Below are 27,219 nucleotides of genomic sequence, written 5' to 3'. Positions count from 1 at the left end.
TTTAACTTATCCATTAAGGGCAGAAAGATTTTACCATTTACCTCTCTGACGGTCCACTCCTCCATAGCAGGAAGTTATTTGTATTTTCATACTCAGGCATTGATTGGCACTAAAAATATATATATATATATATATATATATATATAATATATATATATTATTTATTTATTTATTTAAGAGAGTGAGCACAAGCAGGAGGAGTGGCAGGCAGAGGGAGACTGAGCAGGGAGCCCCATGTGGGGTACTGTCCCAGGACTCAAGGATCATGACCTGAGCCAAAGGCAGATACCTGACTGGCTGAACCACCCAAGAGCCCTGATTGGCACTTTTTAATTCTTACAGTAGCTTTGTATAGATATAAATTGTTTTTTATTGTTCATAAAAAGTTTTGTAGACTTTTCTTATGCCAGCAATAACAAATTGGGTGAAGTGAGATGAGGAGTTTGGATGGTTTGTTAATTTTTTTTAAGACCTTTCTATTTTGGTGTTACAGTGAAACTCAACTCTTTAATAAATGGTACCTGTAAGGGTGTGTGTGTGTGCTGGTAGGGCAGGGGGCTGATCAATGTGACTCTGCTTGTGACTCAGTGATGCTTTCTTGTTTTCATAAGTTTATAAACTTGAAGGGCATGATTACTTCTTTCTTTTCACCATCAATCCTATCCTTTTCCCTCCTTGTTTTGTAGATATGCTTCCACAACATTGCTTCCTTTGGAATTGTACACTTTTTATATCCTTTCTTTTTCATGCACCTGATGTGATCCATTATCAACCTAACTAGGGCAAGAAACTATCTCTGGGGGTAGTTTTATTTATATTTCATCAATATTGGAGTTTCTTTACACAACTTTCTCTTTTTAGTCTTCTTTTAAACTTACTGCTCTTCAAAAATGGGCTCCACACTTGGGTCTACTATTTTCAAATACGGTTTCCCCAGTTATATGTAAATCGAATTTTAGTGTCTGTTAATTGATTGTTCTATAGATGTGTGAAGTAGCTCCAATTCAAAGTTGTCAGCGTTATCTTACATATATCAAGGTGTCTTGAGCCAGTGTATTTCAGGTAGTTGAAAGTCAATGGAATTAAATATATGACCCTGATCAAATGTTTTTCATAAATTGATCCACATAATAATGAATACCTTAGTGAAGACTAGGAAGAAATACGAAGAGTAAAACTTATTCTGGGAGTAAAGATAAGAACTTAGATTGTTATAAACAAATTCTTCATTATTATTCAGGGAAACAAAGATTTCATGTGAGGAGATGACAGCAATGAAAAGAAAGCAATGGCTCATCTTTGACGATTCATTTATTCACTTGATACTACAAATAAATGCTATTTTGTCCTTTTAGAGTATATTTTAAAAGTTAGATACAATATAACAAAATTGTCATTTATGGACTTTCAGTTACTCTAGGCCATAAATATAGTTATTTGGAGGCTGATAATTCTACCTTGAATTGTATACTTGTCTCTTGAATTAAAAAGGTAACACATTTTATATTATATGTATGTAAGAGGTGCTGTCATGATCACTCTTTTCTTCTTTCTCCTCTAAATCCTTTATTTTTCTTATCACATATGCATCTCCCCTATTGAAAACACAAAAAATCAATTATTTTGGAAATAGGAAAATGATTTCACATTAACATGGTGTTGCTGTGAAAGGCATTCTCATAATCTTTGTTTTTACACATACCCTGTCTAAAAGGAAAAAAAGAATGGATTCAATAAGCATAAAAACCTGGAAAATATAGCCTACTGAACGTGACTATTATCTAGATATAGCGATTATGTGCTTAACTTACACTTCAAGGAGAATATTAAGAAATGTGATTTTAGAAAGCTTGCTCTCTAGGAGTTCTATACCGAATAATTCAGTAATTCCATTCTATAGAAATATAGCATCGCTTTTTCTATGCTTCGTTAAAACCAAGAAATTGAGAAAGAAACATAGATATATTAATTGAAGGTCATCTTTTTATATATTTCAAGCAATAATCTGAAATTCACTTTACTAAACATCAGAAATGCTTATATTTCACAACAATGTGCTTCAGACAATCATTGCAGGAAAGATTTATTTGTTCACATTTTTAATTGGCAGGCTGTATTTAACAAACGATTGAGTGCAAATCACTGGACTAGAGGACAGGAGTGTGTGTATGTGTTGGTGGGAGTGATGATAAGTATATAACTAATATAGAGGAAACAAAATGTCTTTACATTTAGCAGGGGGAAAAAGACAACACAGAATGCAGTGTCATTGGATGGGCTCTTTGCCAGTGTTTGGGTAGATTGGATGATTTTTACATACATTTCATTAGTTTATGGAAATTGTTGTGTTTTTTTTTAAGTGTTTTTCTAAGCCATGAGTGTGATTAGACTATTTATTATAATGGCATAAAAACTTAAATTCTTCTAAAGAAATACTAATTAAAGCCCTAATACCGTGAAGTTTTTTTCTGACCAAATTAGAAAACAAAACAAAACAAGACCAAAGAAAGACAGCTCTTTTGTCTGAGCAGGATTATGAAGAAACTTTTTTTTTTTTTTTTTACCTATTCTAGTGATGCATGACAAATTCTAGAAGAAAATTTTTGCAATATATTCTAAGGAAGAAAAATATTTTTGTTATTTAAGACCATTATCATTATCTTGATTGTATGGATATCTGCATCTGTAAAGAGACAATATTTTAATTTATAGAAAAATCTGCAAGTATAAAATGCATATTTTGATATCCAAGAAAATGAAAATATTTCAGTAATTTAAGATGTACTCAATGTGATACAGATATTTAAAAATGGATTTAAGTATCAGTCCAATCATAGGAAATATATAAATTGACCAAGGAAAATATGTGAATATACCAAATACTACCATCAGCAAAGAAAGTTTTATGAGTCTTGTTTATAAAATTTCTGTACTTTATTTCAAAATTGTGGTTATATTACATATGAGGTTAAAATTTCTATTTCTTTTTTAACTCTGGGAACACAACCTTGGATAAAATTGACATTAGCTCCCACCATTGCACCATGTACATTTCCATGTGAACATCCACATTTCCTTGAGAACATATTTTCCTTGAAACATCCTGTGGAGATGGTGGTGCCCACCTCTGCAAGTGCCACTGCATGTTTTTCCTGTGAACTTCTCATGTGTGGTTCTTTTGCAGATTAGCTTGTTCATTGCTGATCAATTTCAATTTCATTTCCATAAATGCTTTAAACATGGTAATTATATAACCATAACAGATAATTTCAGCATCAATAATTCAGTTTCTAATTTTTTCATTCAGGTGACTTTTTCTCTGCAGCTGTTTTACAATGGTTTTGCACTTGGTGTTTTTTGGCTCATATTTAGGTGATCTGCATATATTAATTACTGAGGAATCGGAGCAAAGAATAGGATCTTTTTCTTTAAAGGTTTTGCTTTGCTTCTGCAAGGCACCACTTTCTTTCAACCCAGATTATTATGCATTATTAATTGGTGTGCTGCTACAAAATATGAAGGGAATCTTGTTTACCTATTCTTCCTTCCTTCCTCTATCCTGCTCCTCGTTTCCTCTGTCTTTTTATCCCTTTCTTGCTTTCATTATCAATATACTTGGTTGGGGTTTTGGGGGTTTTTTTGTTTGTTTGTTTTTTGCTTGCAGTTGCTTTTCCTTTTCTGACCCATGTTTTCAATGAAATCCTAGCTTTAGCTGGAGGACATATTTCCAAGTGCACGTGTTCTTGCCTTCTGAATCCTGGCCAGACTTTCACAAAAAGAAGCTCTATATTCTTGGTATCACTGTGTGCCCTTAACATACCGTCGACTTTAGCACTAGTTTTTCAAAGTGGAATCATACCTCCTCCTTTTAGCCTTTTGATTTATCACAAGCCTGTGAATGCAAATATATTTTATTTATGTTTATTATACCCCCCATCAAACCTTTCTTTCTAAGGAAGGTCTTCAGACTCTCTAATCTGCCATTTTGTAGATAGTGGGGTCCAAAAGTTTCCATTAATATATAATTTTTGCATTGCTTGACTTCCTCAAAGAAGTATATTTTTGTATTCTGAAAAAGTAGTATCTTCTAAATACTAATCTATATAATAAAATGCACATTTTCTTTTCATTTTTTAAAAGATTTTATTTATTTATTTGAAAGAGAATATGAGCTAGAGAGAGAAAGATCACAAGCAGTGGGGAAGGGGTAGAGGGAGAAGAGCAGACTCCTCCCTGAACAGAGCTAGCTAGCCCCATGCAGGGCTTGATCCCAGACCCTGAGATCATAACCTGAGCAGACACCTACCCAACTGAGCTACCCAGGACCCTAAAATGCACATTTTCTAATCTTACACCCAGGTGGTGGTTTTCATTTTATAAAGACTTCATTTTTTTTAGAAGAGTTTAATATTTACAGCAAAACTGAGGGTAGGTACAGAGATTGCCCTTACACCTTCTGCCCCCGCAGGTCAGTTAGGCTCTGGTAATACCCAGCAGGTTAGGCTATGGTTAACTAGTTTCTCTGAGGGCAGATTTTGTCAAATACAGAGAGCTCTTTTGTATTTCACGATGGTTCCTTTTCTCCTCTACCTACCAGAAGGGGGCACTTTGTTCTGACACTTACTATGGAAATCTGGTCCAGCTCCTGAAGGTTCATCTCACAATATTGCTGGAATCTTCTTAAGGCTGAGCCCACCTGGAGTTTATAACTCTCTAATTTGTCCTCCCTGATCCTCCAGCAATTTGTAGATTCCAGTTCTGGTTTTCTTCCTGTGCTGATTTCTGCAGTGGTTTCCTCTCCTACTTCTGCTCTGGTAAGACATAACCCTAGGATTTTCCTGTCTGTCTCTCCAGTCTTGGGGATAGCAGTTTGCCTTCTATCTTCCCATATAAAGCTTTTCACATTGTGGCCCATGAGTGATTATCCCTTCTTAACTCCCTCACTTTAAATTTTCCCCATTCCCATTTCATCCTGAATGTCAGCAATATTGGACTACAATTTATTTGAAATGCCCTAAGTGCTTTAAAAATACAGCTTGAAAATGACTCCTTTGTAATATATTTTATGAATTGCTAAGATACTGAGGCAACATATTCTGAGTTCTATGGGGAAATATTTTTTTCATTAGTTATTTTTGAAAGAACACAATAACTCATACTATTCATTACATAATGCATTTACCTAATTGTTAAATACAGTGTCTTCCTATCTGTATTTATGTACAGCTTTATGTCTTTATATCTTTGTAAATTTGAGAAGTTAGAATTATGGCAAGATAAACAAATACCAAGAGAGTTAAGACCGTTATATGAGCAGCAACTGAAGATAATCTTGTTAGTGCAATCAAATATTATATTTAACTTGGAGATTTATTGGAGTCATGCATAAGGAAAAAAATAATAAATAGAAAATTCTTATTGACTACTCATAGTTAATTCTTTAAGTCTTCTTAGAGGTAAAACAATAGACTAATACCAGTATTTAAAGGAATGTATCATATGAATCCTTTTTTTATTCAATGACATTGTCATTGAATCTGACAATAGACAATATCTTCAATTGTGAAGCTAAAGCTACTTTTTAAAATTATGGTAAAATTGACATATAATATTATATTCATTTCATGTGTGCAACATGATTCAGTATTTGTAGACACTGAAAAATGATCACCAAAACGTCTAGTTACCATCTATCATCAGAGTTATCATTTTTTTTCTTGTGGTAAGAGCTTTTAAGATTTACTCTCTTATCAAGTTTTAAATATGCAATACAATATTATTGACTATAGTCACCAGGCTGTACACTACATACTCATGACATTTATTTATAATCAGAAATTTGTACTTCTTGATCCCTTTCACCCATTTTGCAACCTCGCCTCTCCCTCAGCAATCATCACCCTGTTCTCTGGTTTATGAATTTGGTTTTGGTTTAGTTGTATTTTGTTTGTTAGCTTTTTGGATTCCACATTTAAGTGAAATCATATGGTACTTGTCTTTCTCTGTTTGACTTATTTCCTTAGTATAATATTCTCAAGGTCCATCTATGTTAACAAATAGCAAGATTTCATTATTTTTGTAGCTGAGTATTATCCAACCATGTATATTTACCATGGTAAATACCATCTTCTTCTTTTTTTTTAAGATGTTGTTTATTTATCTATTTCATAGAGAAAGAGAGAGCACAGGGGGTGTAACAGAAAGAGAGGGACAGGTAGACTCTGTGCTGAGCGCAGAGCCCAACACAGGGCTCAATCACACGAACCTGAGATCATGACCTGAGCCCAACTCAAGAGTCGGACCTGATGCTCAACAAGCTGAGCCACCCAGCCACCCCTTTACTACATTTTCTTTATCCATTCATCTATCAGGGCACTTAGGTTATTTCTGTATCTTGGATATCATAAATAATGAGCACAAGGGTGCATGTATCTTTTAAAATTAATGTTTTATATTCTTTGGATAAATACTCAGAAGTGGAATTACTAGATCATATGATAGCTTTATTATTAATATTTTTCGGGAAACTCTATATTGTTTTCCATAGTGGCTACCCCAGTTTATATTTCACCAACAGTGCAAGAAGGTTCCATTTTCTCCACATCTTTACCAACACTTGTTATTTCATGTCTTTTTGATAATAGCCATTTTAACAGGTAAGAGGTGTGGTTTTGATTTGCATTCCCCTAGTGATTAGTGATGTTAAGCATCTTTTCATGTGCCATATGGCAAGCTGCATGCCTTTGTTGAAAAACTACCAATTCATATTCTCTGCTCATTTTCCATTTGGATTATTTGTATTTTGCTTTTGAGTTATATGAGTTCTTTACATGTTTTGGATATCAGCACCTTATTAGATATGGAAATGGGCTTCAGATAAACTCCTTTCTGGGAGGTACCATGAACAATAGCAAGACCATGGGAGAGAACAAAGATGACAACCTTCACGTATGTTCTCTAAGAGTACCTCCATCACCTCTAGATGTGTTCTGAAGCTCCAGAACAGTAAATAGGACTTTTTTTTTTCCCACAGGAAGACTAGGAATTTGTTTCTGTCTGCAGGCTATACAATGCCTGGGGGGTGGTAGACTGCCAAGAACAGTCTCTCTGTCAGTCCCTTTGGGGCTCAGAAATGTACCTCAATCTGCCCACCAGAGCCAGGTGATCAATGAGTGTCCCTCACTGTGGAATGCAAGCATCTGCCAAGGCAGTGGGAGAGCACAGGGCTAAGATGTCCCCACTGGCTTTAGTGAGGCAGTGAAAATATTTTCATTTTAAATGTGTAGCAATTAAAAAAAAATCTACATTAGGTCATGATAGCTTTGGATTTCTTTTGTAAAAGAGTTTTAAAGTGTCTCTGGAAAACAGGTATGCTCTTTGTAGACAAACTTCAAATATGAAGAAAAAAGCTTAAAACCTACAACAATGAATTTTTAGCATTTTTCATGGACTATCAAATATAATTTTGAAAATGGAGCTTTTGGCAGGAACTCAAAACAGTTAGCTCAACATCATGTCCCTAGGCAAATGAGACATATATGGCTTCTAGTCCAAATATAAAGATGGAAAAGCTATCATTCTATTTTTTGAATTAAAGAAATTGATTATATTTCACTTCAGATACCCAGCCATGTGGTAGAGTTTGTCTATAGAAGTAGCTTACACTGGTCCAGGTCCCTGCTCCGCTGTGTCGGGTGCACTTGGACCCAAGCTCCAGCTTGTGAATAAACCCTCGTGTGTTTGCATCGGTGTCAGCTCCTTCGTGGTTTCTCGGATTCGCAATCTTGGGCACAACATTTGGGGGCTCGTCCGGGATCCAAGAAACCTCCAGGACCCCATCCGGAGGGTTTCACGGTGGTGTGGCCTAAGCTGAGGGCCCTCTATGAGACTGGGCCACCCCCGGACCCCCCTCGATATCGGCCGGGTGACTGGGTGTACGTGGGGAGATACCAACACCGGACACTTCAACCTCGCTGGAAGGGACCCTACACCGTGATCCTGACCACTCCCACCGCTCTCCAGGTCGACGGGATTACTCCCTGGGTCCACTACACCCACGTCCGGCAGCTGAGCCACACGCCTTTCTCAAGGACTTTGTTCCAGAATGGAAAAGCCAACCGGACAAGGACAATCCCCTAAAGCTAAGACTGCGCCGTTCTCACTTATTTCGCACCTCCAAGACTCCCTAGTCTGAGGTTGTCCTTCAAAATAGAAGGGGATTAGGTATCCCTGGGTGGCGCAGCGGTTTGGCGCCTGCCTTTGGCTCAGGGCGCGATCCTGGAGACCCGGGATCGAATCCCACGTTGGGCTCCCGGTGCATGGAGCCTGCTTCTCCCCCTGCCTGTGTCTCTGCCTCTCTCTCTCTCTCTCTCTCTCTCTCTCTGTGACTATCATAAAAAAATAAAAAAATAACTTAGTCTTCTTACAACAAAGGGTGTGTGTGTGTGGGGGGGGTTATGTGCTGCCTTAAACGTAGAATGTTGCTTCGTCGCTGGAATATAAATGGGAGCAAGAACAGCAACAAGGTTGGTTCGAATCCTGGTTTAATCATTCCCCCTGGCTCACTCTAAGAGCAACCTGGACCCATGATTGGGTCCTGCATAGGATCCTCTGAAAAAGGGGGAAATGTGGGACCCAGGAAATTTATCAAAAATCCCCTACCCCTGGACAAGCAGAGCAGGACTAACTCCCATTTTGGGCTACACCCACCACCTCCTGTATGACCCCCACATAACCTGCTTTTTGCTTAAGGCGCTGCCCCACCCTAGGCAAGCCGCTGGGCACACCCTAATCGGCTAATAACAATGTAACCCCGCCTTGTGCCCGCCAAACTGCGCGCCAATTCTGACCAAAGTAATAGGCCAGCTCAAATGGATACTATAGGGTAAGGTGTAATTCAATCAGCCACCTGCTGTGGACCGACCTGACTGTGCAACTTTCTGCGCATCCCATGGGCCACTGGCCCCTATAAAGCTGCTATGCCTCTTAGTCTCGGGGTCTGGGTCCCTGATCCGCTGTGTCGGGTGCACTTGGACCCAGGCTCCAGCTTGTGAATAAACCCTCGTGTGTTTGAAAAAAAAAAAAAAAGAAGTAGCTTACACTGAGGACAAATTTCATTATATCAGTTTTACATTGTACAGATGGTTAAGACAGTTTATCCCCAGAGCTCTGTACCGTGTCTCATGGGAAATATTTTTGAATAGAAAAATTATATTGATATTATTAACTGACTTCTTAATCATACCAGATTATCATTATGATGACTTCTGATTTTCTACATAGTTTTATGTGTGTGTACATATATATGTTTATGAATAAATTCTGTATCTACTTTGAAAAATAGACTATACAATGATTGAATGAGTTAGACCGACACACTGAGTTGTTAGTATCTCTGTAATTTTAAATAAATGTTGTCTTATTGTAAGAACACTAACTTGAGGGATGCCTGGGTGGCTCAGTGGTGGAGTGTCTGCTTTTGACCCAGGACATGATCCTGGAGTCCCGGTATTGAGTCCCACATCGGGCTCTCTGCATGGAGCCTGCTTATCTCTCTGCCTATGTCTCTGGCTCTCTCTTTCTGTGTCTCTTATGAATAAATAAATAAACGCTTTAAAAAAAAGAACACTAACTTGAGAAATATGTCAAGATATTTCATTGCTAAGAGGAGCTAGCCTGGTCAGTGTCATTATTGTCCTTATATTAAGGTAGGATGCCTAATTAAGAAAGCATTTATGTAACCCTTAACTTTCATGTACTGTGTGAATTTTATTTTGTCCTAGAAATTTTTATGGACCCGATTATTTTCAGAATTTCATCTCTTATTTCTTGGTTTTATTATTGTTGTTTTTCTTCTTTTATTGACTGGGCATTCTTACTTGCTAGCTTCCTATTGAACACTTTTTTTTCCCTTCTGACTTCATTAAACTTTGCAATCTAATTGCAAAAGACCTCAAATCAACTTTAAAAGAACCAAAGGGCTAAATGAAACAGTTTTCACTAAACTACTTTAACAAATATATGTTACCTTTTGCCCTTTTTTTTCTCATGATAGAAATTACAAGAACTGCAGTGCGTTTTCCCCCACGCCAAACAAATATTGCTAGTCATATGGCTTTGAAACAATGATACAGATCCAAATACACAATAACAAACAAATAGTAAATATTTAGTGCTTTATACTGCAACGTGTAAGCTTTGAATATACAGAGTCTCCCTGGTGTCTGATATTAGGAGATAATAGATGTGTTGAGTAGACAGACATCTGGCCTATAGGAAAGGCTGATGAAGAGCAATTGAATGAATATAGAAACAACCTTTCCTCTGTGAATTCTTTTCTTTTTAAGTTAAGTATTCTGTGTTTTCTTTGTCTTTCAATCGTTGCCAGAATAAGTGAATTTTCATATGTTACCAGCATTTACATTTATTTTATATACCCCAATTACAACAGAGATGGGCTGCTTAATCAGTGCCTTCATAGGCATACAAATGTCTTCATTTTTGGAGACTGTGTGGTTAAAACTGTCTCTAGTGCATAGCTGCTTACTTTATTTCTACTGTTCTTTTTACTAAGAAAATATGTTGAATTATTCAGCATCTGAAAAATCAAAAGCAATTTGCTTCATGATTTGAGCTATCAATTGAGCTTTCCTAAGTCAGTAAACCAATGAAAATAATTTTGCCACTTGGAATAATTTAGAACCAATAAAAATTATCAGCAGCAATAGAAAACTTAATTTCTATTATGACACTATTTTATAATCAGAAGGGACAATGAATACTCTCTCCTGAAAATTCATAATTTCAAGGAGAGAGATAACTTGCTAGGCTCAAGTATGGAAGAATATATACAACATTTCTCACTGAATTTTAAAAATTTGGTTATTCTCATCTGACTATTATACTTAATTATTATGCTTAACATTTTAAGTGGTAATTAACAAATTAGTATTTTTTGCAAAAGCCTACTAGCATGAAACTTTACAAAGAATTCCCCAAAATAAGTTAACTTAGATAACTTACTTTGGGCTTTATCCAAGAATTCATGAACATTTCATAAATTGCTGGAAGGAATTTCAGTGTGATCAAGATCAAAGTATTTGATAAAGCTTAAAAATCCCTTGAGTTGACTGATACAGGTACTTCAATATATGAACTGATTCATTTGCAATGTTTTAATATAGTTTTTTTAATAAGGAAATTAAAACACATAGAAGTGATGCTGATTGGCAACTGTTGTCCTTGATCAAATAGCTCCAGGGCATGTGAAATGAATAACAGCTAGATTACTGTCTTTCTGTTTTAGAAGTCACTGCATGAAAATTTGAGTAATATTGATTATGGTGTTATTCCTGTATCACTCTGAAAATAAATAAGAGAGAGTGCTTTCACTTCCTTTGGATTTTTTTTCAAAATTCATATTAATTGCCAATAAATGTTTAACACATTCCTAATTCACATCTTGTACTAAAAGGAAAAAATTATTTTTTTCTGGCCAGTATTAAAGTTTTATATGAATGAAATGTGTTGTGTTTTTTGTATTTCCAAATATCCTAGCCTTTAAATTCATTTGATTCAGATATTTTATTTACAAACATTTTTATTCCCAAATTGTTTGCCAATTTATCTATGGTAAACATGCTTTGGTAATTAATATTTTTATGAATATCTCACAAAATATTTTATTTAAAAGGCATGACATAACTTAAGCCAATTAAACCTTTCTTGAATCAGATCATTCTGAGGTTATTCAATATTTTAAGTAACTCAAAGGTAATAGCCTAATGAACCTTCTTATTATCTTCAAAGGCTTAAAAAACCAATATAGCTTTAAAATATGTAATCTCCTCTGAGCAAGACTGCATGTAATTTTCCTTAAAATTACATTTTTTAATAGATTGAGGTAGCAGGATACATTGCTTAATGGCTGGCTTTGGTAGGGTATTCCTAAGAGTCTTAAAAATCTGGACATTTATTACAATTATTTATTTATGAATTGCTGACTGTATTCTTTGGTTAACATTACATTAATTGAATCTATGTTTTGTAGTGGTTTTAGAGCTGAGTAATACTGCATTGTATGTCTCATTGATCTCCCTTATAAATATTAAAGCAAATGAACTCTTTCCAGTTTGTTAACATAAATAATGTATCTCTGCAGCCTGGAAACTTACTGGAAATTTCTTACATTTTAAGTAAAGCATTTCTAAACCTGAATACTCAGAGAAAGACAAAAGGACCATTTTCTGATTCAGTGTCTTAACCCAATAAATAACTTAGCCATGAATGAATTTAGTAACTGATAAATGAAAAAATATATATATTTTTTTCATTTACACATGTGTATTTTTATTATAAAATAACATTTTATTACAAAATTTATACTGAATTTACAATTCAGTATGTGCAATTTTAAGATCAGTTTTAGAAGGAGCATAACAGAAAGTCATTGACTCTAGACCACTTCTATTATGTATATGGCTAATGAACAGTTAGAAATTCTAATACGGTGACTTTGAGGGAACTCAGAAGTATTCTTCAATATGCATCACAGTCCATTAAATTAACCTTGTAAAGATAATAGGATGCTAATGTGCTCAGTGGCAACATGAGGAAGGAGTCTTTCAATTTGAATTATATAGGCCAAAGGTCATACTATCAGCCAGGTTTTCCTCAATAAATTTCTATTTGAGAGGTGGTGTGATGTATGTAATTCCAATAATTCCTTGGATAAAATGTCCCAATGGTAAGGAACTTTGAATCCTTACAGTTAAGACCTTCAGGAAACAATTTTAATGTTCCATATTTGTCTTTTGGGAAATGGGACATATATAATATCTCCTTGAATCTTCTTAGGATTAAATTTAAAAATCATGTGCTTACTGCTGGGAATTTATAAAACATGCTCACACATGGGGCACAATTTATAAAACATGCTCACACATGAGGCACAAATGAGAAAAGGCATCATCTCTTTGTTAACAGTAAAAGACAGAAAACAAACTATACATCCATCATAAGAGATTGGAACATACTTAGGGTGAAATATTCTGTAACCAGAAAAATAATGAAGCAGTTATAGATACACCTATAAGGTCTTGACCCCAGAATCAGGACTGGAGTAAGATGTCAGAGCCCACGAGATCTAAAAAGATGAAGATGCCTTCCCCAGGCCATCAAGATAAATAAAAAGTTAAAAATAAATCAGGGAATAAATGTTTTAAAAAAGTTACATGCTTAGTACCTAGCACTTTTTAAGTGTTATATTTTTGAGATATTTTTACTCTCTATTTTTACTTTCAAGGACTCCTAGAATATAAAGTGGGTCATCATCATACATGATGAGGTATTTCTACTGTTGAGCTAGGACAACCCCTGTGTCTAATGATAAATGATCAGTAACCAATGAGAATAACAGCATCCTAAGATAGCTAAGTTTCAATTCATTCTGAGCATAGTAGAATGAGTCTGAGCATCATAGAAAAATGGAGACACCTGGAGCCAATGTATTAATTGATTAATAAAACTAAAATGTATATTTGCTTCTGACCCCAAGCATGATGATAGATTATATTGCCATAAGTAGAATCATTACCCTTCTAAAATGAATGTCGTATATCTAATCAAATAACTGGGATAGAAATAGAAATTTGTGTTGTAACATACAAACAATACATAAATTAAGGTGGGTGAATTATATATATGTGCCCTTAGGTGTCTGTATATGTGTGTATATTACATATAATATGTGTGTGTGCTATTCTCAAATGTACCCCTAAATATTTTTTTTATTTTTTATTTTTTTTATGATAGTCACAGAGAGAGGGAGAGAGAGAGAGAGAGAGGCAGAGACACAGGCAGAGGGAGAAGCAGGCTCCATGCACCGGGAGCCTGACGTGGGATTCGATCCCGGCTCTCCAAGATCGCGCCCTGGGCCAAAGGCAGGCGCCAAACCACTGCGCCAACCAGGGATCCCTGTACCCCTAAATATTGTATGGTTCATGTTTCATGGAAGCAATTTAGGTGTGATTCAATGTTGGGACTCAACCCACCACTGTTGGCTTCATAGGTGAAATGGGTCAGTGAGCCAAGGAATGTGGGCAACATACAGAAGTTAGAAAATGAAAGAAAACATTCCGTTCTAAAGCCTCCAAAGTAACTTAGCTCTCCTGACACTTGATTTTAGTTTAGTGACCTCTTTTGGATTTCTGACCTCTAGAACTGTACGATAATAAATATGGATTGTTTTAAGCTGCAACATTTTGAGTATTTCAAACTAGTATCAATTCATGCATAATGTGAAAATTTTTATATATTGCAATTTTTTGTGGTAATTTGTGATAGTGATAATCTGTTACAGCAGCAGTGGGGCCCTAAAAATATCTGTTGCTTATCTGAAATTCAAATTTAATTGAGTGTCTATTTTTTTTGTTTATCAAATCTGACAAAATAAATAAGTTTATTAGAAATTGAAAAGAGAGAGAATGGGAAATTCTGAATGTAGAGAGAGCAGTTAAGTGTGACAACCTCAAATAAATAAGTGTTTGAAAAATTGAAAAGAAAGACTGGGAAATCCTGAATGTAGAGATCAGTTAAAACTTCATGGAAAAAGTCATATCTGGGTTGAGCCTTTTATTTTAATCATAAATTAAATGTTAGTAATTTACATATTACTTTTATAACATGACTCTGTATGATTATCTAATTAATTCTAGGATCATCCATCAAACTATAAGCTCCGTGAGGGAAGAAGATACCATTAATTTTGCTGTGTATTATATCTTGGGAGCCATGCCAGTGTTCCACTGTGGAGTATGGACTAAGTCAAAGGTTTTAAAGCAATGAAAGAATGACTGATTAAAAGAATATGCTTTAAATAGTAAATTGAAAGAATATGCTTTAAAACTGATTTATTAGAGTTTATTTAGAAATAGAAGTCATTTTCCATTAAAAGGCAAGACAGGGTACAATGTTAAGGTAATTTCAAATAAATCATGATTAACTCAGTACCCAGTATGTATCGAACAAGGGCATTTTCTCATTCAGTAGCCAGCTATTCAAAGAGGCACATGCAATATGTTGTTACAGGTGTTATACAATTATTTTTACCCCAATTGTAGTCTATGTGCATTTGTTTGTTTGTTTGTTTATGGAGGTTATGTGGTGAGGGAGAAGGAGCAAGAGAATCCCTAGCCGGCTCCAAGCTCAGTATCAAGCCCAATGCGGAGTTGGATCCCCAAACCCTGAGATCATGACCTGAGCAGAAACCAAAAGTTGAACACTTAACCTATTGAGCCACCCAAGTGCCCCTGTAGTCTGTGTGCATTTAGTTGTTAATTAATTCTAAAGAATTCTAGTTTTAGTATATTTTAATTTTAGTATATTTGAATTGAAGTTCCTTCAAGATGAGTACAATTAGAAATAAAGAAAATTAAGAAAACAATGATGAAGTAAAGCTGTTAAGACAAGAAGAGAGATTTGCTAATGATAGATTGGAAAAGATAAATAATAAGGGAGAAAACACTTCCCCCTTCATGAAGAAGCGGTGGAAGGCAGACTTCCAGCATGACGTGCTCTAACAGAGCTGGGATTCCATGGTCTGGAAGCAGCAGCACCAGAGGAAGGTCTGGAACACAGTGGTCACCAAACCCTCTGTCAGAAACATCACAAGGTTGAACACGTGGAGAGGGGATAGAAGGCCAGAGGAAAAAATATGCTGGTTATGTGCCTATGTGACGAAGTCAAACAAAATAAACATCATTTTCTTAAACTTTCTGGGGAAAAAAATCCTGAAAAGGGTAAAATATAAAAATTAAATTTTACATTATACATAAATTGACACTAATATATTTAAAAGAGTTGATGTTTTACCTTATGTAGAATGCTACTTCCATTTTATTTCACTAAACTGAACTGAAATAGCCATCAACAAAACCATGAGTTTATGAAATTGAGGATTAAATCTCGAATGCTCTATTTCCTTATAAAATCAGACTTTTAAAAAAGTATACTAGTTATAAACTCATTAATGATCTGTCTTCATCTTCAACTTTTATTCTAAGAAATCCATTTACATGTCTTCTTAAATGTGATTAGATTCTCTAGAATTTGGAAGAATTGAAGTTAATAATTACACATTAGATAAATTGATAAATTGAAGGGTATTGACCAAACATCTTTCTAAAAAAAAAAAAAAAAAGCATGATAGAACTAAGTGTGTGTAATTTACTTATTTGAATCAGGGAAATGTCTCTTCTTTTGTAAAAAAATATCATCTTTCATTAGAATAAGCTTACATTTAGATAATCCCCATAAGATCTTTCATGGTGATAAGGTAAAAATTTACCCAAGGAATCAGGGAAATGTCACTATAAGAAAAATGCAAGATGTCAATTACTCGAAAATTTCTAGTAGTCAGACACTGTTCAAAATGTTTTTTCCTTTGTTTCTTTGTTTCCCATGCAATTTTAACCTGTTTTTGGTTTGTTTTGTTTTAAACTCAATGTGATCTAATCCAGCAACAGAAATATCTATCCTGGGAAAGTGTCTATCATTCAGGCATTAAACCAGGGAAAGTATCTTCAATTAGGATTCCTCAAAAGTCAAATTTATGTATATGGTAGATAAATTAGTGCTTATTGCTTAGTTGTCTTGTGCCAATTGATTTTTAATACAATTAATATTTCTACTCTAGGAAGATGATTGAACAAATTATAATCTTTATAGTAGTATAACTTCATTTTATGCCAATAATAAAAATATTCACTTTCTGGAGAACTATTACTAGATCATAAGCAAGCCATAATTATCAGACATGAGGCAACATTGATGAACATGATAAGCTCATACACAAAATTTTCAGAAAGAAGAAAACATTGAATGTATATACTTGAATTAGCACTTTCTTTCCAAAAAGTTTTTGCCTTATGCTTACTTTTCAAATATCCTTATACAGCTTCTGCTCCATGTTAATTTAGCTATCCTGTGCTCATTTGCATCTTTTACTTTTCAAGTACAGATTTAAATCTATATCTATATATCTCATATGAAAGTACTTAAGTCTTAGATAGAAAGAGGTTAAAGTCTTGACTTTTACAATTGAGTGATCTAATTTTGACTTAAGAAGCAATAAAGGCTGTTAAGACGTTTGATTTTTTTAAAAAGACATCTTCAATAAATACTCAGTTGTAACCAGCCACCCATCTAATTTGTTAAACCAGAAAGCCATTACAGCCTCCCCTTTAAAGTCATTCTTTTTTTTTTCATATTTACCTAATTACCATTTACAAAGCACATAACATTCTTATAAGCCTGATTCACATTAGAAACAGATGAAGTGGTTATAACTTCACAATAAAAATCAGTCCTGATAATTACAGTATTCAGCCTGGATACATGGGAATTCATGCATAGCTGGTGAATAATTGTGGACAATTCAAGGGTTTATAGGCTTTACAAAGACTTACTAATGCAAAAAAAAAAAAATCAGGAAATAGGAAAAGCCAAGCTAGTTGAATGATGCTATCTGCATAATCTCTCAAATTCATATCATTTCTGAAGAAGCATCACAACTTTGAGGACATATGTATGCTTTGGTTTATCTTCCTTCAGGCACAGACTGTACATCAAAGCAAGAAAAGAATTGATAATCATTCACATTCTGTTCAGTCAGTAAAGAGTTTTACCAAATGACATGTAGGAAAAAAGACTGAATTTTTATATAAAATGAACATTGCAATCATTAACAACAACAGTATTAAACAATTCATCAATATTTATGACTCTTCTCCATGTAGATTAATAGTCTTTGAGAAACCTCATTATTTAAATGATTTGTGAAGGGTGAGGTTATTTTAAAGTCAATAATTTTTTTCTCAAATGTATATAAACGTTCAGGCTGGAAGCTACATAGTTTGTTGCAAATATAAAAACATTGCTGGGAATGCTCAAGTCAAGGAAACATCGATTAAGTTATTGGTATCTTCCAGCATTGTCTTAGGCCAGGGTGGGGATGGGAGAAACAGGAAGCATGTAGAATCTAAAAGAAGAGGCTACATAGTCCCCACAAAAAAGAAATGTGAAACTTGGTTTTAAAAAATAAGATATGCCAACAAAAGTTAACTAAGGAAAAAAACTACTCTAAAGAAGCAAAGCAGTATGTAAAATTCGTGAAGTTCAGACTGCACCCATAAAAGCACCTATATGATTTTGGAGTACTACTGTTCTGAGAAACCTGTAAATTGTGTTAAAGGACAAGTAAATTATAGCCTGTAACAAAGGATCAAGTACTACCATAGAAGAGATGGACCTTGATTTTTATAATTAAGATGTTAATTGTCTCTATCATGACTTATTATAACATTGCCCAATATGCCAGGAATTTTGAAATGTCAAATCAAAATTTAACTGCCTCAACAAATAAATTAAAAAAAAATAAAACAGAACCACAAAATACTGTAATGTAAAAACTGGCTCTATATTAGTAAAATGAACTGTAAAATTATGCATTATGCAAATCTGTTTACTTTGAAAAGTGACGTAGCTAAAATAGTGTCCCACTGCTTGATTTCACATTCCTGGTATTATAAAAATGCATTGAAGTACAATATCTGTAGATTTTTACTTATCTGACAAAATGTGATGTTTTAAGAAAGGTTTGCATGCTACTTCTTTGTATCTCTGGTAGCTATAATTTTGTAAGTTGTGGGGTTTATTACTGACTGAGTCAGTTTTGTTAGGCCACAACTGCATTGCTCAGAATTATTTTACTGTATGGCCCTAGGTTAGTGTCAATGACAGGATAAATTTCTATGAGGGAGTGAAGAAAGAAGTGAAATAGGAGGCATATTTTTAGAGTGTGAAGATTGGAGGAGGAGGTTGCCAGTCACCATGACAGTTTGCACATGTCACTAATGTGTTTGGCCATCTTGTTGGCATTGGTCTAATGTATTTGATCACCACCTAGAACTGTAGTTTCTCTAGTTGTCCTCGGATTTACTCCATCATCTTCTCAAATCTTGGACCAGGGTAATGAATGGCAAATATTCTTCTACTAATTCCCAAAATGCAGAAAACCTAAACACTATGCTAAATCTTGTATACTATTTCATTCAGGATGGTTTTGCTTCTTTCTGAATAAACCTTAATTTTTAGAAAAATAAGTAGATTTCACAGGAACAGGATCTTGATGATGGGTTCTTTAAATTGGGTCTGGGCTATCTGGATGTGGTTTCTACCTGATTGTATTTAAAAACATTAATGGGGGATCCCTGGATGGCTCAGAGGTTTAGTGCCTGCCATTGGCCCAGCGCGTAGTCCTGGAGTCCCAGGATTGAGTCCTACATCAGATCCCCTGCATGGAGTCTTCTTCTCTATGTCTCTGCCTCTCTCTCTGTGTGTCTCTTATGAATAAGTAATTTTAAAAAAAATTAATGACACTGTTTCCTATGGTAAAATGGCCATTGGTAGTCTATGGCATGAAGTGGCAAAGCAATTAAATTATCACCTGTAGACACCTATATTAAATATCTATGGGAAATAAAACTTCGGAGGATCAATAAGTTGCTGTCTTAGACATTTCATAAAGATAAATATAATGTTTTGTTGATATTTTCTTGTTCACTGGGTGTCATAAGCAAAATTCTAAGATGGTCAATAAGATTCCTGCCTTTTGCTGCTCATAACTTTTATAATCCCTCCTCCTTACATGAATGCAGAAGTTGTGAATATAATAGGATATCATTCTCTTGATTAATTTCCTAATCAGTTGGCCTTTAAATAATCAAAAGGACATTATACTGGGTGGGCTTGATCTAATTTGCTGACTAAATTTTCCTAAAACAAGGTGAAACAGAAAATTTGTCTGCTGACCTTGAAGGAGCAAACTGCAATGCTATGGAAAGAACTGCTGAAAGTCTATATAGTAGCTGAGGATAGTCCTGGATAGTCCTGGTGAACAACAAATAAGAGAATAGGGAGCTCATTCCTACAACCAAAGGAAATTAACTTTTCCAACAATCCAAATAAGTCTAGGAGAGGACCTGAGTCTCAGATAGGAAAGCAGGCCCAAGGGCGACCTTATTTCTGCCTGATGAGACTCTAATCAGAGGATCCAGTTAATCTATGTTCAGACTCCTGATTCACAGCAACCTTGACACAATAAATCCATGTTGCTTTAAGCAACTGCTTGTATGGTAATTTGTTGGGAAATAATAGAAAATTAATAGATATTTTGTTACCTAGAAGTGGGGTGCTACTGTAAAAAGTTCCTAAAAATGTGTGAGAGGTTTTGGAATCAGGTAACGGGCAGAGGCTAGAAGAATTTTGAGGAATATTATATAGAAAGCTTAAATTTCTTTGAACAGACTGCTAGTAAAACTATGGGCTTGCAGGATGCTGTCAATGAGAGCTCAAAATGTGAGGAACATGTAATTATAAACTGGAGGTGAAAGCATCCTTTTTAAGTAGGGATGAAAAAGCCAATGTTTAGGAAGGAATGAGGCACTGAAAATTGTGATGGGCATATGCTTTTATGCCAGGGACTGAATCTCTAAAATTTTTGCTAAATCTTCTTTTGCCAGTAGAAACACTATTTTCTTCCTTTTTGAGGAGTTGGTCTACTTTTGCCTGAAAAAATTTAGTGACCTCCACTGTGGTACTGTTATTCCAAAGACTTCTGATCTTCCTCAAGGTCTAATGACCCACAACCCATTACTTCTAGATCTATCACTGGGCTTAAATTCCAACAAGGCCAGAGAATAAAGTACAAAGAATGGCCATGAGAAGGTCTAATATAGACAAAACGATTACCAAGATTTTGCACATGTATGTTTACAAAAACCTAGGGTCATGTGTTGAAATCAATTCTAAAAGCTTTAAGTCAGGTTTAAGAATATGTTACATTAGGCTAAATTTAGATTTACAAAATAGATATTCCACGTTCAATATTCATCTCAATATCATAGCAGTGTTCAATAAATTTGAGCAAATGATGGCTTGACTTAACTGGCTGACAGTACTTCTAATATTTTGCTTGTTTGATTTGGACCCAAATCTGCACTATACTATGCTAAATGAAGAGGAAATATCAGAACTTCTCAAGTTTGTTGTATATGAAGGTATCCAAATGCTGGGGTAGACTTGAATGAATTTATCATATAAAACTTGCTAACTATGTCCTACAGAGGTTACAAAGGACAGTCCTTTTCAAGTCTAGAAAATACATTCATGAGTAGAACCCTTCCATGCTTGAATAGTTCTATGATGGCTATTCTGTGTAAGCCAGAAATGATAGTGGAACTGCTGCCACAGAACTAAACTCTCCAAATTTAATGAGGATAATCAGGTCTGGACCAAGTTGTGACTCTTAATTGTCAAACACAAGGTATGCATGTTTACCATAATGAGTGACAGTCTAAAAATCAGAATAATCTGACAACATTTTTAGCACTGACTAGTTGAACATTGTATTTCTAAAATGAAATATATGGGTAGTCTACTAAATTCGTATGAGTGACTAAACTCTAAATTTCATTAACAAAAGTATTTAAATCACTATAATAGAGAATCATGGTCTCTAAATGAATTCTAAGACTTAAGCCTACCCTCTCTTGATTAAAGGAAAGGCCAAGTCTCCTTAAGGAGGGACCCTTCCATAAAGCCAAAAAATGAACACTTAAAATTTCTTTTTCCCTTCCCTCAAATAACTGTGACCATTTACTAGGGTGACTGTGTACTGGCAAAGAGAAAATAATCAGATTTTTGAGAGATTGCTGGACTCTGAGATGACCTTAATCCAGGACACCTGAAATGCCATTGTATTCCACTAGTCAGATTTGAGGCTTATGAAGGTTAATTGAGCAATGGACCCATTTCACAGAGGACCTGGTAGATCCTTGAACACATCCTAATGTTATTTCCCCATAATTTGGAATAGTCACACTTAACAACTGGCATAATTTCCACATTGATTCCCTGGGATCTTACAATAAGAAAGGTTTTTTTAAAAAGCCATTAGAACTGGTTCTATCTACAAAACAATAATTCCAAATCAATTGTGATGGTACTGCCAAGGTTAGTGCCACTCAATCTAAAAGATGGTGACTCATGCTACATTCTCGTTTAGCTTGTCTACAGGGATCATAAACAATCCAGATGGATCTTGGAGAATAATGATGGATTATTATCATCTCAATCCCTTATTGACTCCAATTGCAGCTGCTGTTACAGATGAAGCTTCATAGCTGGAATAAATTAACATATCCCTAAGCTAGCACTCGGTATGCAGCTATTGATCTGGAAAATGTTTTTTCCTCTCTATTTGTTGGTAAAAATCATGAAAAGTGCTTTTCTTTCAGCTGAATTACCAATAATATGTCTTTACTGCCCTACCTTATAGCTATGCAACTCTCATAATCCTACAATGTAGTCTAATTTGGAGCAATCTTGCTCACCTCTCCATGCTGCTGGACTGGTCTGTTACACTGATTTATTACATTAATGATATCAATGACATTGATGCTAACTGCAGCTGGTTGTTAGGATGTCACAGTTATTCTATACTTCTAGTTAGAACAAATACATGGCAAAGGATGGAAAATAGATTCCTCCAAAATTCATGGGTCTAGAAAATGTTGAAAGATCATTTCCATGTAGTATGACAACTTGCTTCTTCAAGTGTCTCCTTTCTCTTTCCTATTTACTATATTCCTTCTGATGTAACAAGGACTATAATCACATTATTATCTAGGTATTAATGGACTTCTATAAGAAAACATATTCAACTTCTTGTTAATTACTCTTTCTTTCCAAGTTAACTAAAATTGCCTTTATTATCCTTTTTTTCTATCACTGGAACAGAATTTAAAATACTTATAAGAACATCTGCTTTAAACAAGACTGTATTTCAGCATTTCCTTCTTATCCTCTTGGAAACTTTACAAAAGGATAAGAATATATTTTTGAATTTTTGAAGAACTCAGAAATTTCATTTTTAGAGAATCTTGGAGATAAATATAATCCCAAACTCAAAAATACATATTGGGGCTGCCAAAAGCAGCTGAGGCTGAGCAGAAGTTATCTGTGTAGAAGTGAAGACAAGAAGCACAGCAAAGGATGAGAACTATCCTTGACACAGCTCAAAGAACTACAGAAAAAAAAAAATCTGCAATTGAAATGCTCATTCTGAAGTCAAAAGTAGTAATGAATAAAGTTACTGGTTTGACATAAAGGAGCAAAGAACATAGAGCTACACAAAGAATTACAAAAATGGGCCGTATTTTCAGGAAACAGCCTGTTTCTATAGCAGCAAATAGTTCCCCAATCCTGAGCACACAGCTGCCTGAATAAAGACAAGCCCACCTTGAGTCATATTGCATGGCCACATGAGTAAGTGTTGACTAACAAAATATAAGCTGAACTTCCTGGAAACTTTAAGAGATGACTCAGAAGTTCCACTTGTCCCCTCTCTCCTACTTCCTCCTGCTTAAGATTCTGATGTAATGCCAGAGTAGTGGAGTAGATGAGAAGAGCTTTGTAGAACAATAAATAAGCTTCTCTCCTATTTAAATCAATGTTACTGGATTTTCTTTAGAATGGCAGCTAAAGTTAATCAAAATAATTCTTTATAAATATATAAGGGTTCATATTGATGGCTTTTTCGAGAGAAAAGAAAAGTAACAATTCTGACCACTTATTACTTAAACAGGAAAACTTTTATCTAAAAGAACCAGTAAAGGGCAGCCCGGTGGCTCAGCAGTTTTAGCGCCGCCTTCAGCCCAGGGCCTGATCCTGGAAACCTGGGATCGAGTCCCGCCTCGGGCTTCCTGCATGGAGCCTGCTTCTCCCTCTGCCTGTGTCTCTGCCTCTCTCTCTCTCTCTGTGTGAGTCTCTCATGAATAAATAAATAAAATCTTTAAAAAAAAAAGGAACGAGGAAAAATGTATATGTTAACATGGATATTATAAACAGCAGCTGAGGTAAGTCTCAAACTGTGTTGACTTTAAAAGCCTATCATTGTCTCATGAAGTTCCACACTGCTCTTGAAATTGCAACATGACTTCTAGATTTCACAAAAAGAGAAATTTCTTTATGAAGAAGCCACACAGGTATCTATATTTTTCATCCAATGACTTTAAAAAATTATTAATTGGGTCAATTTTAGTTTCTATAGAATTGGAAGATTTTCCCTGGTAATGACTGTGGGTTATCCCTCCATCAGTTAAATATGAAAACTAGCAATGACGAAATGGGCACTGAAACCCAATATTTTCTGGCATCTTTACATTGTATCTGAGGGTTATTGCCAACTAAAGATAAATACAGTAAATAATTAAAGTGAAGTAGATTTATATAACAGAACGCTATGCATACATGCATAACTCATAACAAATTGTTGAGCAACAGAAATTAAAATGCAATGAGATTAAAGAAAAGTATCACTTATGTAAATTATAAGCAGATACATTCATGAAACAGTATCAGACAATTTTGGATAAGCATATATATACACACGTGTCACTCATATTAGGTGAAAGGCTGTGGTGGATAGTGTGCCTAAGGAAGACAGGGGTCAGGATAGGGGAAAGAAAAATGCTAAAAGAACTAAGGAACCTTATTTAGTTGCTTAGGTTGTTAGTTTCTTCTGTTCACCATGAGCCAAAGCGTAGGGTTATTATTTTACATTGAATTATAGAATTAGAAATATATGTATATTTATAAATATGATGTTTTGTTTTGCTTTATTATTTTGTATAGACACCTGCCCAATGTCACTGAGAAACAGGGCCATTTCTCTGATTATAAAGTTCTATTTATATATCTATGCTTGTTCAATGGCAAATGCCAACCCTGTTTATGTATGTATATGTGTTACTGTATATGTGTGAGAGCACACACATGCCTGTTTACTTTGCATAAAAGAGAAGACTGTCAACAGTATCCATAGTATCTAAGCCCTAGTTTTAGAGGGTTGGCATCTATTCTATATTCTTTACATTGCTGGAATAATTTTTCCTTTTTTATGACCCCAAATATTTTTAAAGTCTAGCTTTTGTCCTGGTGATATATAATATTTCAATTTCTAATATCTCAAATATGGATCCAACTTCTCTCCTATGCAGTGTAATCCATCAGATCATCAGTATTATTATAATCATTATAACCACACACATTTAATTATCTTTCCTCAGGAAAAAATGACATTTTGGTAATTTAACAAATGTTACACATAATTCCAGGAGTATCACATCACTGACAATTGCTCTCACTTTCTACATTTGAAACTGATGCTGCAAGTGAGTCAGAGAATTTGCTTAAATTTCAGCCTGCTTTGATACTACATGTTAAAAAGAGAATCTATGCATTACATAGAAGGTTGGATAAAATTACCAGAAAATGAAATTTAGGCAAATTCAGTGTTAAAATCCTAAATCAGCTGAACGGTTATGTTGAACTCTTATAAGAACATTTCCTAAAATCTAGAGAAGACTCATAACAAAAACATCTAGAAGGCAGAAATGCTGGCTGCACATCATTGTTGGTGTCACAACTAGTGCAACAGAGCCGACAGAGGCACTAGAACAGAATACACAATGAAGTCTGAGGTGTCAGGCTGCAGGCAAAACAGGTACAAGTGAAAGTAAGGTCACTTCCATGGAACCAGGGACCACATCATGGACAATTTTAGCAGTGGTTGATTTAGAAAATGCATAACGAAAGCATGAAGAACTGTAAAGAAAAAAAAATCCATTAGCAATGATATTGAGCAGCAAATTTGCATTCTTGTTATGTATGCTGTAAAGCTACATAATAACCTTATTGATGGTATTTAAATTGTGCCTAAATTACAATTGCAAATAAACTTGAAAATATGAATGATTTATTGGATTTGCATTAAAAGTGTGTTGTAATCTGAGAGAAGCAAAAAATTTCTTTCAATGGTCTCTAATGAACTTGTCTGAGGGATACAAAAGTGGGTGAGTTCACTCTGTTCCTTAAATGGTTCAAGAAGAAGCAAACCGCAGTTTACTGCAAAATACGTGTTTGATTGGGTCTTTTATCATACTCTCAAGGTCCTTTTCCTAAACCCTCTCCTTTTTTAACTTTGGCAAGGAGACTAGATGTAACACTTCACTGAAAATATCAAGCAGCTACATTTCAGCAACAATTAAACATTGAGAAGGTATAAATATACTATATCTCTTCTACAGATTCACTTTTATATAATGGGCAATGAGTTTATACAATCCGATGTCTTTAACCCCAAAGGATTTTAAATAATTTTGTTGTGCAGGTATAAGTCAGGGAATCAATCATTTAATGGGTTGATCATTTTCATTTATGGGTTACACAATTTGCTACAAGTGCATTGTTTGTAATCTCATTATATTCTGACATAGCAAAATGATGCATTGAAATTTCAAGTTATATTTCTTTTCCATTTTTAGTAAACATTTTCCTCTTATCTTCCATTCCAAAGGAAGAATCAGGCATTTCATATATCCTTGTCTAAGACTTTTTTTTAAATATTTATTTATTTATTATTTATGATAGACTTAGAGAGAGAGAGGCAGAGACACAGGAGGAGGGAGAAGCAGGCTCCATGCCAGGAGCCTGACGCGGGACTCGATCCTGGGACTCTAGGATCGCGCCCTGGGCCAAAGGCAGGCGCTAAACCACTGAGCCACCCAGGGATCCCCCTAAGAAGGTTTTTCAAGATAGGTAGGGGAAGCTACTACAAACACATTTTAGTTTTATATGTACATGAAAGCCCTAGCTTATTTACGAGATTTTGCTAAGTGCCCTATTGGAGAAGTGCCTTATATTTTGGAAACTATTTTACTGTTAATAAATTCACTCAAAACAACTCATTATGCTTGTCAAGTTACATGTTATCACAGAACATATCCCTGTTAAATATTTGCAGCCTTTAGCAAATTTTACTGCATGTGATGGTTTCAACAGTCTGAATATTTTTGAAGTGTTTGTTCAGTTTTAATTTTAATGTGTGTGTGTTTTAAATTTCAGAACATTGTTTCAGCTAGTTAGCTGTGGTTTTGAGGGTTAGCTGATTTGAGTGCCAAAGTATAGACATTCATATCTCAGACACTGAACATCTCATGTTTCTTTTCAATGTACACAAACTATATTTGATAAGGTCAATTATATTTCTGGATTAGGATTGAAAATGTGTTGAAATTGAGAAAATTTCACAATTTACAA

General features: G+C 34.9%; 1 long non-coding RNA gene across 2 annotated transcripts in view; it reads left to right on the top strand.

Moving 5' to 3' along the window:
• Positions 1 to 14,847, top strand: part of LOC111091669 — a 355,249-nt gene extending 340,402 nt beyond the window's left edge. For both annotated transcript variants that reach the window (XR_005376441.1, XR_005376438.1), the window contains one exon: positions 14,715 to 14,847. This is a non-coding gene — a long non-coding RNA (uncharacterized LOC111091669). The remainder of the gene's footprint in view (positions 1 to 14,714) is intronic.
• Positions 14,848 to 27,219: the final 12,372 nt, after the last annotated feature.

The sequence above is a fragment of the Canis lupus genome, chromosome 22 (genome assembly GCF_011100685.1).
Source record: "Canis lupus familiaris isolate Mischka breed German Shepherd chromosome 22, alternate assembly UU_Cfam_GSD_1.0, whole genome shotgun sequence".
NCBI classification, from domain to species: domain Eukaryota; kingdom Metazoa; phylum Chordata; class Mammalia; order Carnivora; family Canidae; genus Canis; species Canis lupus.
The sequence above is the reverse complement of the archived record's forward strand: the minus strand, read 5'-3'. Positions and strand labels throughout refer to the sequence as shown.